Below are 14,588 nucleotides of genomic sequence, written 5' to 3'. Positions count from 1 at the left end.
TGGAGCATTCACAACTTCTGGAGGCCAGTTGTTCCACTGATTAATTGTTCTCATGTCAGGAAATTTCTCCTTAGTTCTAGGTTGCTTCTCTCCTTGGTTAGTTTCCATCTGTTGCTTCTTGTCCTGCCCTCAGGTGCTTTGGAGAATAGCTTGACTCCCTCTTCTTTGGGGCAGCCCCTCCCTCTCCCTCTCTCTGTCTCTCTGTCTCTCCCTCCCTCCCTCTATCTCTCTTCTTTCTTTCTTTTTCTCTTTCTCTCTCTCTCTCTCTCTCTCTCTCTCTTTGTGTCTCTCTCCCTCTCCCTCTCTCTCTCTCTCTGTCTCTCTCTCTGTCCCTACCCCCTTTCAAATTGTTGTGAGGCCAAATTGTACATTGGAATATAAACTAGGAAGAGGAAAAATAATGCTGTATGTACTGTTTTGAATTACGGCTCACGGCCCCAGTTTTGAGAATGAGCCCACGTTGCAGATACTGTTAATCGATACCCTATTTTTACATTCACTATTTTAGATATTGTCCTTTCTCTCTGCTTCCACTCACCCATGCCTTGTTTTCTTCTTTCAGATGATGGATTTAATTCAACCGTGATATTGTCTGGAACCAAGAATAAGCACGGGGACATTTCCCAATCCGTGAGCATCTCCTCTTCAACAAGTCGGTAAGCCATCGGTGGGGTTTGACCTATTTAACCAGCTCTTGTCACAGAGAACAATTTGGGGGTAAATTACAAGCCATAGAAAAGTCATTTTAGGGGCTAAGTAGCCCCTAAGGAAGAAATGATGATAAATGTTTAGGAGAAGTAGTCTTTATCAAATAGGATTTCTCTGGCAGAAGGACTGTAGGAAAATCTGTTGGACCAAACAGATTTGAAGTTCTCTAAACGCAAAGGTTGAATGTTTTGAGTTATCCTGCTCATTTTCCAAGCATAAGTGGTGACAAAGAGCACACTTTCGCAGCAAGCACACCAGTGGTGAAATCCAAATTTTTTTACTACCGGTTCTGTGGGTGTGGCTTGATGGGTGTGGTGTGGCTTGGTGGGCATGGCAGGGGAAGGATATTGCAAAATCCCCATTCCCTCTCCACTCCTGGGGGAAGGATATTGAAAAATCTCCATCCCCACCCCACTCTGGGGCCAGCCAGAGTTGGTATTTGCCGGTTCTCCAAACTGCTCAAAATTTCCGCTACCGGTTCTCCAGAACCTGTCAGAATCTGCTGGATTTCACCCCTGAAGCACACCCAGAGACACCCAGACACACAAAACGGCAGGGCCACAACTCAGAAAAGTCATTCTCAGCGAACAGGTTGGGTTCGGTTGGGTTGATTGATTGTGTTCCATAATACACAGCCTGGACATAGAGCAGAATTGTCAGCAGTTCGGTAGTTCGAATCCTGCGTGAGCATGGGGTTGGACTAGATGACCTTCAAGATCCCTTCCAACTCTGTTACTGTTACTTCTGTTACTGTTACTCCTTATTTCTTTGTGATGTTTATCCTCACTTCAAACAGGGTTTTATCCACTGGCAGCTTTTTGTTGCGTCGTCGAAGCCGATGTTGGCTTTTCTGCCCTTAGAAAAAAGAAAAGACATTTTTTTCAAACAAACATCATACAAATCAACAGAAAAATAAGTCAATAAACCAGCAGCGTATTTAACTAAGCTAAAAGAAAGAGGATAATAAAGTGAGACCTCCAACAGCGTCAGGATTCCAACTAGTGAAAACAATTTGTCCGAGAATAATTAAAAGCCTGTTAGAATAGAAACAGTTGAATGCCTAAACTTATCTACAAATATTGTATGGGGTTGGTTTGGTTGTATTGGAATAAGTTGGTTTTTCTCTGCCTTTATTTCTTCACATATGCAACTCCATTTTTCTACTATAGACTGTTCCATTTAACATATTAAACCGGGTTGGGTAGAGATCTACCATATTTTTCGGAGTATGAGACGCACCTACCTTTTTTGGAGAGGAAAAGAAGAAAAAGAAATCTCCCTCTGCCTCTGAGCAATTTTGCCTCGTTGCAGCAAACAGCAAACAGCCTGCTTTACTTTCAGTTTTGTTTTCAGCATAGCTTGATTAGCACAAGGAAAAAAAATATATCTGCTCCAGCAATTCACCTCTTTGCAGCAAGCAGCAGAGCCCTGGGCAAAACAGCTGAGAGCAAAACAGCAGAGAGTCGGGAGGCCAACTTGTACTAATTAGGCTGTGCTGAAGCTGAAATGAGCTGTTTTTTCTTGCTGTTTGCTTGCCAAAGGCTGGGGGCCAGCGGGTGGGCGGAGCTACATTCGGTTTATAAGATACACCTAAATTTTCACCCCTTTTAGGGGGGAAAAAGTGCGTCTTATCCTCTGAAAAATATGGTATCTGTTGCATTCTCATAACAGTGGAATGTTGGTTAATATGATTGGTTTTTATGACTTAATGCAGGAGTGGCATTCACTTACCTTCGCTACCCATTCAGAAACGCAAGCACATGCGCCCCCTCCATGCATACACAGGGCCTTCTGCTCATGCGCAGAGCGTCAAAAATGGGAGGTGATGATGTCCAGGTGGATAGGCAGAGCCTACCGCAGCCGCCACTACTGATTCGCCCAAACCGGATAGAACCAGCTGAATACCACCACTGATTTAGTGTGTTGGGTGAACCTGGTTTATTTTTTGCTAGTTTCAGATATATTAAACATGATTGTGGGCAATTAGGCTATCAGTAATTTAAAAATCTGGGAGTTTGAAATAACATGGAAGGAAGGAAGGAAGGAAGGAAGGAAGGAAGGAAGGAAGGAAGGAAGGAAGGAAAGAAGGGAGGGAGGGAGGGAGAGAGGGAGGAAGGAAGGAAGGAAGGAAGGAAGGAAGGAAGGAAGGAAGGAAGGAAGGAAGGAAGGAAGGATAGATGCTGAACTCAGGAAGGAATGTAGAAAAGAAGGAAGGAGGGAAGGGAAGGGAAGGGAAGGGAAGGGAAGGGAAGGGAAGGGAAGGAAGGAAGGGAGGCAGGGAGGGAGGGAGGCAGGGAAGGATAGATGCTGAACTCAGGAAGGAAGGAAGGAAGGAGGGAGGGAGGGAAGGAAGGAAGGAAGGAAGGAAAGGGAGGGAGGGAGGCAGGGAAGGATAGATGCTGAACTCAGGAAGGAATGTAGAAAAGAAGGAAGGAAGGAGGAAGGAAGGAAGGAAGGAAGGAAGGAAGGAAGGAAGGAAGGATAGATGCTGAACTCAGGAAGGAATGTAGAAAAGAAGGAAGGAGGGAAGGGAAGGGAAGGGAGGGAGGGAAGGAAGGGAAGGAGGGAGGCAAGGAAGGAAAGAAGGAAGGAAGGAAGGAAGGAAGGAAGGAAGGAAGGAAGGAAGGAAGGAAGGAAGGAAAGAAGGAAAGTTGCTGAACTCAGGAAGGAATGTAGAATGTAGAATGTAGAAAAGAAGGAAGGAAGGAAGGAAGGAAGGAAGGAAGGAAGGAAGGAAGGAAGGAAATGGGAATTTTAAATTTGGTTTTAAATTATTGGGGTTTTAAAACGGTTCAGCCAAATTTATTTAATTTGTTTTATCTCTATTTTAAATTTTGTATTTATATGTTTTATTTTATGGCTGTTCACCGCCCTGAGTCCTTCGGGAGTAGGGCGGTATACAAATTTAATAAAATGAAATGAAATGAAAGGAAAGTTGCTGAACTCAGGAAGGAATGTATAAAAGAAGGAAGGAAGGAGGAAGGAAGGAAGGAAAGGAAGGAAGGAAGGAAGGAAGGAAGGAAGGAAGGAAGGAAGGAAGGGGGGGTACTTTGAAAGATTTCAATGCAGGATTTTTTTGGGCAACTCAATCCACGTTTTTCAGATGAAATGTTAGGGTGGAAGTCAGTTTCTTTCTCTTTCTGTCCTGTTCCGAATTGCTTTGCGTTTTTCCGGGGTGTGCACACACATACATGTCCACACATCATAGTATGTTGAAGGTCAGATTTGAAATGCTTGTGCTCCCCCTCCCCCCCCCAACTAATATCCAACCAACCTTTCATCTCCGAGGGCTCCAGTTATCTGGAGACCATTGAAACAAAACAAAACACAAAAAACCCGCCACTGTTGCAAGACCTTCCTTAATTAACAATTACTCCACAGCAAGGTTGTGAAATCTGCTATTAACCTGGGGGGCAAAGTGCATTTTGTTAATCAGCCGGGAGTTCGTATTCTGTATTTTTCACACATGCACACCCACCGCGTAAAAGAGATGGCTCTGTGCCGGATTGGATAGCTGCACCAGTGAGGAAGTATTTATATCACTTTATAAAGCCTTAGTAAGGCCACACCTGGAATACTGCATCCAGGTTTAGTCACCACCAGGGGTAGGTTCTAATTTTTTTTACTACTGGTTCTGTGGGCGTGGCTTATTTTGTGGGTGTGGCTTGATGGTCATGTGACTATTCTTTAGGATTTAGCAGAGGTACTGGTCTACCAGGCTTTTGACTGCTTGCAGAGCTGCACCGGTCTACCCATTTGTTTTTGGAGGCACTGGTCTACTCATTTGTTTTTGGAGGCACTGGTCTACCCATTTATTCTTGGAGGCACTGGTCTACCCATTTATTTTTGGAGGCACTGGTCTACTCATTTGTTTTTGGAGGCACTGGTCTACTCATTTGTTTTTGGAGGCACTGGTCTACCCATTTATTTTTGGAGGCACTGGTCTACTCATTTGTTTTTGGAGGCACTGATCTACTCATTTGTTTTTGGAGGCACTGGTCAACCCATTTATTTTTGGAGGCACTGGTCTACCAATTTATTTTTGCAGGCACCGGTCTACCCAGTTGTTTTGCAGGCACCAGTCTACTCATTTCTTTTTGGAGGCACCGGTCTACCACCACACTGCCTTTTAACACTGATCAGCTGTAGGGCGGCCCTTTGAAGCCCCGTGGCAAGAGTTTAAACAGTTTTTTTCCCTCTAGCCATCAGCTGGGACTCAGGAGGCAGCAATAGATTGGGGGTGGGGCCAAATAAAAGGTAAGAATAACACGGGGGGGTGGGGGAGCGGGGGGGCAGAACCGGTTTGGTGACATCATATCGTCGCCGCTACCGGCTCGGCGGAACCGGGCGGAACCAGGAGGAACCCACTGATCACCACATTACAAAAAAAAAAGACCTTGAGACTTTGGAAAAAGTGCAAAGAAGAGCAACTAAGATGATTAATAGGCCTGGAGACTAAACCATATGAAGAACGGTTGCAGGATTTGAGTTTGGCCAATCTAGAAAAAATAAGGACATGATAGCAATATTCCAGTATTGGAGGGGCTGCTCCAAAGAAGGAGGGGTGTCCATTTATTTTCCAAAGCACCAAGAAAATAAAATAAGAAACAATGGATGGAAACTCGTCAAGGAGAGAAGCAACCTGGAATCGCAGAGAAACTTCCTAACAGTGAGGACAATCGAGCAGAAGTTGTAGGTGCTTCATCGTTGGAGGTTTTTAAGGAGAGACTGGGCAGCCATTTGTCTGGAATGGTAAAGGGCCATGATGGCGAACCAATGGCACGCGTGCCATAGGTGGCGTGTGTAGCCATATCGGTGGGCACACGAGCTCAGTTCCAGTGTGCATGCGCGCGCTGGCCAGCTGATTTTCGGGCCTTCTGGGCCCACCAGAAACAGTTTCTGTTTCCTGCCTCCAGAGGGCCTCGGCTGTGGGGAGGAAGGCCCGTTTCTCTCTCTCTCTCTCCCCAGGCTCCAGAGCCTTTCTAGGAATCTGGGGAGGGTGAAAATGGCCTCCCCTCCCACCCGAAGGCCCTCCGGAGGCTGAAAACAGCCCGTTTGCCAACTTCCAGTGGGACCAGAAGTTCGCAAATGGGACATTTCCGGCCTCTGGAGGGCCTCAGGGGGAGGGGAAGCCATTTTTGCCCTCCCCAGACTCCTAGAAAGGCTCTGGAGCCTGGGGGAGAGCAAAGAATGGGTCTTCCGGTCCCACCAGAATGGGCCATTTTAGGCCTCCGGAGGGCCTCTGGGCAGGTGGGGAAGGCCATTTTCACCCTCCCCAGACTCCTAGAAAGGCTCTGGAGCCTGGGGAGAGAGAAAAACGGGCCTACTGGGCCATTGTGTGCCAGGAGCAGGGGAAGCAGGGGGGGTCGTGCATAGAATTATGGGTGTGGGCACACACATGCATGACCCGCCGCACTCCCTCCCCTCCTGGCACGCGATGGCAAAAAGGTTAGCCATCCTGGTATAGGGTCCCCTGCTTAAGCAGAAGGTTGGAGTAGAAGACCTCCAAGGTCCCTTCCAACTCTATTCTGATTCATGTCAAGACCCATTGCAAGTGTTGTAAATGTCAAGATTTCCTCTGTCCAGTCGTGTCCAACTTTAGGGTATATTGCTCATCCCCGTTTCTTGGCTGAAGGAAACAGCACTGTCCGAAGACAATTTCTGTGGTCATGTGGCCAACGTGACTACTGGATATGCCAAAGGCAGATGGAACGCTGTTACCTTGCCACCGAAGTGGTACCTATTCATCTACTCACATTTGCCCGCTTTTGAACTGCTAGGTTGGCAGGAGGTAAGATAAGGCACGGGAACTCACTCCATTGCGTGGAGCTCGGGTCTCGAACCCGGATGGTCAGATCTCTCCTGTTGACAAGCTCGGTGTCTTTCAACCGCCGAGCCACCTCGCAAGAGTTGTAGATTGCTCTATATCAACATTGCAAGGGACTGAATTTCTCAGGGGAGCGTGATCTGATTTATTTCGGCAACGTAGGCCATGAAATGCTGGGTTAAGGGATCCCTCTTCCAGAGGTGGTATTCAGACGGTTCAGACCGATAGCAGCGACTGCATAATGTCGTCCTATTTAGCCATGTTTGGAGGCCGGGCGCAGGCATGGAAAGCACGAGAGAGAGAGAGAGAGAGAGCGAAGCTAGCGTGCGTGTGCAAACCGGTGGCAAGAATATGCGAAACCCACTGCTGCCCCCTTCCCTTCATCAGACCTACAGACAGGAAATGCTGTCCATCGATCTTTCAAAAGTAGGCCAGGGTAAGTGCCGGGAGAAACATAGATCAATTGAAGAGACTCGGTGCCGTTTTCTATCCCATCTGAATATTTCAGCCGAAAATGTTGCAAATCTCACAAGAGGACTCATCCGGGAGCCGTTTGTAGCTTCCTTTCTTTGCTATCCTCGATTGAAATTCCCTCCGTCTCCCTCGGCTGGCATGACTAGATTATTGAGTTCCCTATTCATCCGTCTCCGAAAAGATTAAACTGTCTTCTGGAAAAGGCCACCGTGTCCCGGGAGGGGAAGCCATCCCATTTTTTTTTGCACATGTCGCCTCTTCCTGCCCCTCCCCGCCACATGTGGAGGAGAACCATTTGCAGGTAGTTGGGAGAACTTTACAAAACTTGGAAACGATAGGAAGTAGGGTCCTGTAGAATATTCCTCTTCTGGATATCTCTATAGGCTGATGGAACATTCTGGAGGGCTTACTTTTTTTAACCCAATTCTACCGAACAGAGCAGATTTTAGGTCTAAATAAGAAAATACGCAACATCTTCACAAATCAAAGCTTGTGGTGTTGTTTTTCTTTCTTTCTTTTTTTCTTTCTTTCCTTCCTTCCTTCTTTCTTTTTTCTTCTTTCCTTCTTTCTCCTTTTTCTTCCTTCCTTCCTTCTTTCTTTCTTTCTTCCTTCCTTCCTTTTTCTTTCTTTCCTTCCTTTTTTCCTTCTTTCCTTCTTCCTTTTTCCTTTTTCTTTCTTCCTTTCTGTTTTTCTTTCTTTCTTTCTTTCCTTCCTTCTTTTTCTTTACTTTTTTCCTTCCTTTTCCTTCCTCCTTCCTCCTTCCTTCCTTCTTTCCTTCTTTTTTCCCTTCTTTTCTTCCTTCCTTCTTTCTTTCTCCTTTTTCTTTCTTCCTTTATTTTTCTTTCTGTTTTTCTTTCCTTCCTTCTTTCCTTCCTCCTTCCTTCCTTCTTTCTTTCTTTTTTCCTTCTTCCTTCCTCCTTTCTTCCTCCTTTTTCTTTCTTCCTTTATTTTTCTTTCTGTTTTTCTTTCCTTCCTTCCTTCCGTCTTTCTTTCTTTCTTTTTCTTTACTTTTTCCCTTCCTTTTCCTTCCTTCCTTCCTCCTTTCTTTCTTTCTTTCTTTCTTTCTTTTCCTTCCTTCCTTCCTTCCTTCCTTCTTTCTTTCTTTTTCCTTTTCTTTTCCTTCCTTCCTCCATTCTTTCTTTTGCCTCTATTTCTCCTAACCATTTCCAGCTTGAAGGCTGATAAGGAACAGCAGGCTGTCTCATGACTCATTACAATGTCATCACCGCAAATATTGTAGCAATATGGATTTTCAATAGCCAAACACCAAGGTAATATCAACAGCAAACAAAGAACTTCTGATAATCACGGGGAAAATTTGGGGAGTGGGCAGAAGAAGCCTCCTGGAGGCCTTTCGCAATATTTGGTCGGGACTTCCCACCAGGCAGGATATTATAATAAAAGAGCGGGAGAGATGAACTCATAATAAATAATAAGGGTAATGAAATGACATCCCTTATTTTCTACCTCTTTGCAAACTGTTTGAGAAGGGTTTGCTTCGGTCTCACGCTGTTTTGGAGAAGGGATGTTGCTTGTTGCAAATTACTTTGGCATGCAATGTAGGTCAACTGAAACCAAATAGAGAAAGGTGGTAGATATACAGAATATGCACTCTGCAAAAATAGACGAAGGGATTTATTTATATATATATTTATAAACTTCCCTACAGACTTTAAGTCATCTGAACTGTCAATTGACCTACTTCTTCCTATCGGGCCTGGAGTCCCTGGTAAATCTACCGGTAGAAACACACTTGAGTCTTTTCAGGTGTCATGGATGCTCGCACAAGATGCCCGCTAGGAGGTACAGAACGTAACAGGGAAAGCAGAGTGGGAATGTCAGGGCGCTGATTAATCCCATTCTGCTTTTGGGTAATTGCACCTTGATTTAGAGACGTGGATCGTGGCATTTTCCTTGTGTATACCTTTGTAAGAAAATAAACCCCGAAGATATTTTTTCTAAGAAAAAAAACCTCATTTATTTGTTATAAAGAAAATAAAACATCTGACTATCTAAAATAATTACATTTTGGCAACGTTCCTGCCGGCTACCTCTCAGCAGCCAGACTTCTTTGGCAAGAGAACAAAGAAAAGTGTAGAAAGCAAAGCGAAAGAATGTGGACATGCGTAGTATCAGTTACTGATAAGAAAACTTGGCAAGCTACGGAAAGTCTGAAAGTCCAAAAATATGAGCTCATCTGGTAAATACAGAAACGCAGTGACAGGGAATGAGAAAGCAATCCAGGTGAACACAGAGATGCGGTAAGAGTTACCGATACGCGTTCACATCCTTCAGAGGGAGATCTGGATTTAGAGGGAACCAGGATGGGAGATGAACTCCTAGAGCCGTGATGACGAACCTACAGGTGGCACATGGAGCCATATCTGTGGGCACGCGAGTCGTTGCCCTAGCTCAGTTCCACTGTGCATTTGTGCACCGGCCAGCTGATTTTCGGCTGGCCCTGCCACCCCTCCCCTCCGAGGAGTCTCCAAGCGGCCCATTTTGGATGCCACGTAATTACAGGGCTCACGTGGAGGCTCTGGGAGGGTGTTTTCAGCCTCCCCAGGGTCCAAGGTAGCCTCTTGAGCCCAGGGAGGGCGAAAAATGGGCCTACCATGCCCACCATTAACCTTTTTGCCTTTGCGTGCCAAAAGCAGGGGGAATGTGGGAGGGGCATGCATGCTTGCACGGGGGGAGGGGGGAACAGGGCACAGGGGGGCATTGAATTATGGGTTTGGGCACACGTGCGCACGACCCCCCTGCACTGCCCCTGCTTTTGGCACGCAAAGGCAAAAAGGTTAGCCATCACTGTCCTAGAGATTACAATGGACATGTTGATTTAGAAGGAATCAGGATGGGAAATGAACTCCTACAGGGAGTGGGATTCAGCCGGTTCAGGTGAATCGGTAGTAGCAACCTGCTTCCTGTTGGGGCCCTAAGGAACCTGGGTGGGCAAGAGAGGAGTGGATGGGAGGGGCGAGTAGAGGCTGGTGAGGTGCTCCTTGACATGAGTGACATTGGGTTGGCCACACCCACCCAGTCACATGGCCACCTAACCACGCTCACCCAGCCAGTCATTAGGCAAATCATATTAGTGGTCTGCGGAATTTAAAATTATGAATTTAGTGGTCCTTGAAAGTTTGGGGACCCCTGGACTAGAAGACCTCCTAGGTTCCCTCCAGCTTTAGTCTGATTGATTGATTGATTGATTGATTGATTGATTGATTGATGAAGAAGAGGCAGCCCCCAGAGACTTTAATCAAGTCATGAAAGAAAGATACTTTTGGGAGAGGGAGGCTGAAAAACTGTAATGGGGGCGAGTGAAAGCCAGACTTAGTGAAATGAGAAAGTAATTCTTCTTATTTTAATGACTGTGTCTTTCTTGCGAGAAAGACTGTCCTCACCACCCCCACTAAATTCAGATTCTGTTTCAGATAAACTGTCCCTGACATTTGGAAAATAGAAAATATGAATGCAAAGACATGAAGGCAGACATCGAAAGCCCCCTGGGGAATTGTAAAGAGAAGTCACTCTCTAGGGCAAATTATCTGATCAATGGTACCCCTCCTCCAATTTATTTACAACTCAGATTTTTTTTTTCTTATGGTTTTGTTCGGCTTTAGAATGGAATGGAATGGAATGGAATGGAATGGAATGGAATGGAATGGAATAGAATAGAATAGAATAGAATAGAATAGAATAGAATAGAATAGAATAGAATAGAATAGAATAGAATAGAATAGAATAGAATAACAGAGTTGGAAGGGACCTTGGAGGTCTTCTAGTCCAACCTCCTGCTTAGGCAGGAAACCCTACACCACTTCAGACAAATGGTTATCCAACATCTTCTTAAAAAGCTCCAGGATTGGAGTATTCACAACTTCTGGAGGCAAGTTGTTCCACTGATTGATTGTTCTAACTATCAGGAAATTTCTCCTTAGTTCTAGTTTGCTTCTCTCCTTGATTAGTTTCCACCCATTGCTTCTTGTCCTACCTTCTGGTGCTTTGGAGAATAGCTTGACTCCCTCTTCTTTGTGGCAGCCCCTGAGATATTGGAAGGCTGCTATCACGTCTCCCCTAGTCCTTCTTTTCATCAAACTAGACATACTCAGTTCCTGAAACCGTTCTTCATATGTTTTAGCCTCAAGTCCCCTAATCCTCTTGGTTGCTCTTCTCTGCACTCTTTCTAGAGCAGAGGTCTTCAAACTTGGCAGCTTTAAGACTTGTGGACTTCAACTCCCATAATTCTCCAGCCAGCTATGTCATAATTTTGGTCGTGGCGACCAAAATTGAATGCCATATTCCAAGTGTGGCCTTCCCAAGGCATTATAAAATGGTCTTAACACTTCACGTGATCTTGATTCTATCCCTCTGTTAATGCAGCCTAGAACTGTGTTGGCTTTTTTGGCAGCTTCACACTGACATTAAACACATTGGCCCACTGTGATAGTGGCTTTGGGGCAGGGATGAAATCTACTTACCTTCCCTACTGGTTTGGAAGTGCGTGCGCCCCATCGTCACATCCGATTTTTGACTCTCTGCGCATGTGTAAAGCCTTCTGCACACGCGCAGAGGGTCAGAAACAGGTTATTTCCAGGTTAAAACCAGGAAATAATGATGTCCACATGGACAGGCGGAGCCTTGCGCTGCTGCCGCTACCAGTTCGCCGAACCATGTGCCGCCGGCGCTACCAGTTCGTGCAAACCGGACAGAACCGGCAGGATTTCACCACTGCTTTGGGGGTAAGCTTGATGATCTACACGGTCCCTTCTCTGCGATTGTATAACTGGGATTAGGAAATGATTGGTACCTTTATATCATGGGAGCCCAGCCAAGATTCGTTCACAGCTGTTACGAAAATGAATACAAACAGCAATAAAATCAGCAATTTGAAGGGAAGGGCAGGTTTGACATTTATCAATCCACAAAGCTGAATGAATGCTCCAAACAATTACATTAATCAGAGAGTTCAGAATCTGTGTTTTTCTACCTGCCGTAGCAGGGAAACTGCCAGGTCTGAGTCAGAATTATGTTCAACAACCAGTTCATTAGTCCCCTTCCTCCCATTTTGGTGATATAACCTGGGAGTACATTGAAACAAATTGTAGGTTGCTTTGAAAGGAGGAGGAGGGGGAGGCGGTGGTGGAGAAGGAGAAGGAGAAAGTGGAGAAGGAGAAGGAGAAGAAAGTGAAGAAGGAGAAGAAGAAGGAAGTGAAGAAGGAGAAGAAAGTGAAGGAGAGGGAGAAAGAGAAGGAGAAGGTGGAAAAGGAGAAAGAGAAAGTGGAGGAGAAGGAGAAAGTGGAGAAGGAGAAAGTGGAGAAGGAGAAGGAGAAGGAAGTGAAGAAGGAGAAGAAAGTGAAGGAGAGGGAGAAAGAGAATGTGGAAAAGGAGAAAGAGAAAGTGGAGAAGAAGGAAAAAGTGGAGAAGTAGAAAGAGAAAATGGAGAAGGAGAAGGAGAAGAAAGTGAAGAAGGAGAAGAAAGTGGAGAACAAGAAGGTGGAAAAGGAGAAAGAGAAAGTGGAGAAGAAGGAAAAAGTGGAGAAGTAGAAAGAGAAAATGGAGAAGGAGAAGGAGAAGAAAGTGAAGAAGGAGAAGAAAGTGGAGAACAAGAAGGTGGAAAAGGAGAAAGAGAAAGTGGAGAAGGAGAAAGAGAAGGAGAAGGTGGAGAAGAATAAAGAGAAAGTGGAGAAGGAGAAGGTGGAGAAGGAGAAGGAGAAAGTGGAGAAGGAGAAAGAGAAAATGGAGGAGAAAATGGAGAAGGAGAAAGTGGAGAAGGAGAAGAAAGTGAAGAAGGAGAAGAAAGTGGAGAAGGAGAAGGTGGAAAAGGAGAAAGAGAAAGTGGAGAAGGAGAAAGAGAAGGAGAAGGTGGAGAAGAATAAAGAGAAAGTGGAGAAGAAGAAGGTGGAGAAGGAGAAAGAGAAAGTGGAGAAGGAGAAAGAGAAAATGGAGGAGAAAATGGAGAAGGAGAAAGTGGAGAAGGAGAAGAAAGTGAAGAAGGAGAAGAAAGTGGAGAAGGAGAAGGTGGAAAAGGAGAAAGAGAAAGTGGAGAAGGAGAAAGAGAAGGAGAAGGTGGAGAAGAATAAAGAGAAAGTGGAGAAGGAGAAGGTGGAGAAGGAGAAAGAGAAAGTGGAGAAGGAGAAAGAGAAAATGGAGGAGAAAATGGAGAAGGAGAAAGTGGAGAAGGAGAAGAAAGTGAAGAAGGAGAAGAAAGTGGAGAAGGAGAAGGTGGAAAAGGAGAAAGAGAAAGTGGAGAAGGAGAAAGAGAAAATGGAGAAAGAGAAGGAAAAGAAAGTGAAGGAGAAAAAAGAACATGGAGAAGGAGAAGGAGAAGGTGGGAAAAGGAAGGAATAGTTCTTTCAGCAGTTCTAAGAAGGTTCCATGCCGGTTGGCACTATTCACGTGACCCTGAGGGCTCAGATAAACTTCCAAGTAGCCTCAACGACTCTCAGAAAGAGTGCTAACAACCAGATGACTGCAAGGAATATACGTCCTTCCATCTTCCACATTCAGAACTGAAGAAGCTTCTTGGACGAGAAGCAAAATGTCTTCAAGTCCAGCTGCCTCTTGAAAAAGCACCTTTAGGACAATACCTTACTCATATCCCTAATTTTCCCTTTCTGCATGTTTTGTTTTGTTTTGTTTTGTTTTGTTTTGTTTTGTTTTGTTTTGTTTTGTTTTGTTTTGTTTTGTTTTGTTTTGTTTTGTTTTGTTTTGTTTGTCAAGAAAGTTCTTCTCTCTTCTCCAAACAGAAGACCTTCAAGAAATGGGGGAGGGGGGGAAAGGTCTCCTCCAAGCAGAAATGAATGTCTGCTTAATTTCCAAATCCAGGGACCTAATTTCAAAATTTCGCGGTGGCTCAGTGGCTAAAATGCTGAGCTTGTCGATCGAAAGGTCGGCAGTTCGGCGGTTCGAATCCCTAGCGCCGCGTAACGGGATGAGCTCCCGTGACTTGTCCCAGCTTCTGCCAACCTAGCAGTTCGAAAGCAGGTAAAAAAAATGCAAGTAGAAAAATAGGAACCACCTTTGGTGGGAAGGGAACAGCGTTCCGTGCGCCTTTGGCGTTGAGTCATGCCGGCCACATGACCACAGAGAACATCTTCGGACAGCGCTGGCTCTTTGGCTTTGAAACGGAGATGAGCACCGCCCTCTAGAGTCAGGAACGACTAACACATATGTACGAGAGGAACCTTTACCATACCTTACCGTACCTTACCCTACCCTACCCTACCCTTCCTTATTCTATTCTATTATTCTATTCTATTCTATTCTATTCTATTCTATTCTATTCTATTCTATTCTATTCTATTCTATTCTATTCTATTCTATTCTATTCTATTCTATTCTATTCCTAATTCCAATATTTGCAGGGAGCCATTCCTGCAAACAGGTTTTTTGAATTCTTCTTCTTCTTCTTCCTCTTCCTCTTCCTCTTCCTCTTCCTCTTCCTCTTCCTCTTCCTCTTCCTCTTCCTCTTCTTCTTCTTCTTCTTCTTCTTCTTCTTCTTCTTCTTCTTCTTCTTCTTCTTCTTTTTTTTTTTTGCTTGATTGTAAACCCTGGTATGTTCTTGCCAAGCTTCTCT

Source organism: Pituophis catenifer, unplaced genomic scaffold (assembly GCF_029215685.1).
Source record: "Pituophis catenifer annectens isolate HBS135680 unplaced genomic scaffold, rPitCat1.0.hap2 SCAF_17, whole genome shotgun sequence".
NCBI lineage: Eukaryota > Metazoa > Chordata > Lepidosauria > Squamata > Colubridae > Pituophis > Pituophis catenifer.
The sequence above is the reverse complement of the archived record's forward strand: the minus strand, read 5'-3'. Positions refer to the sequence as shown.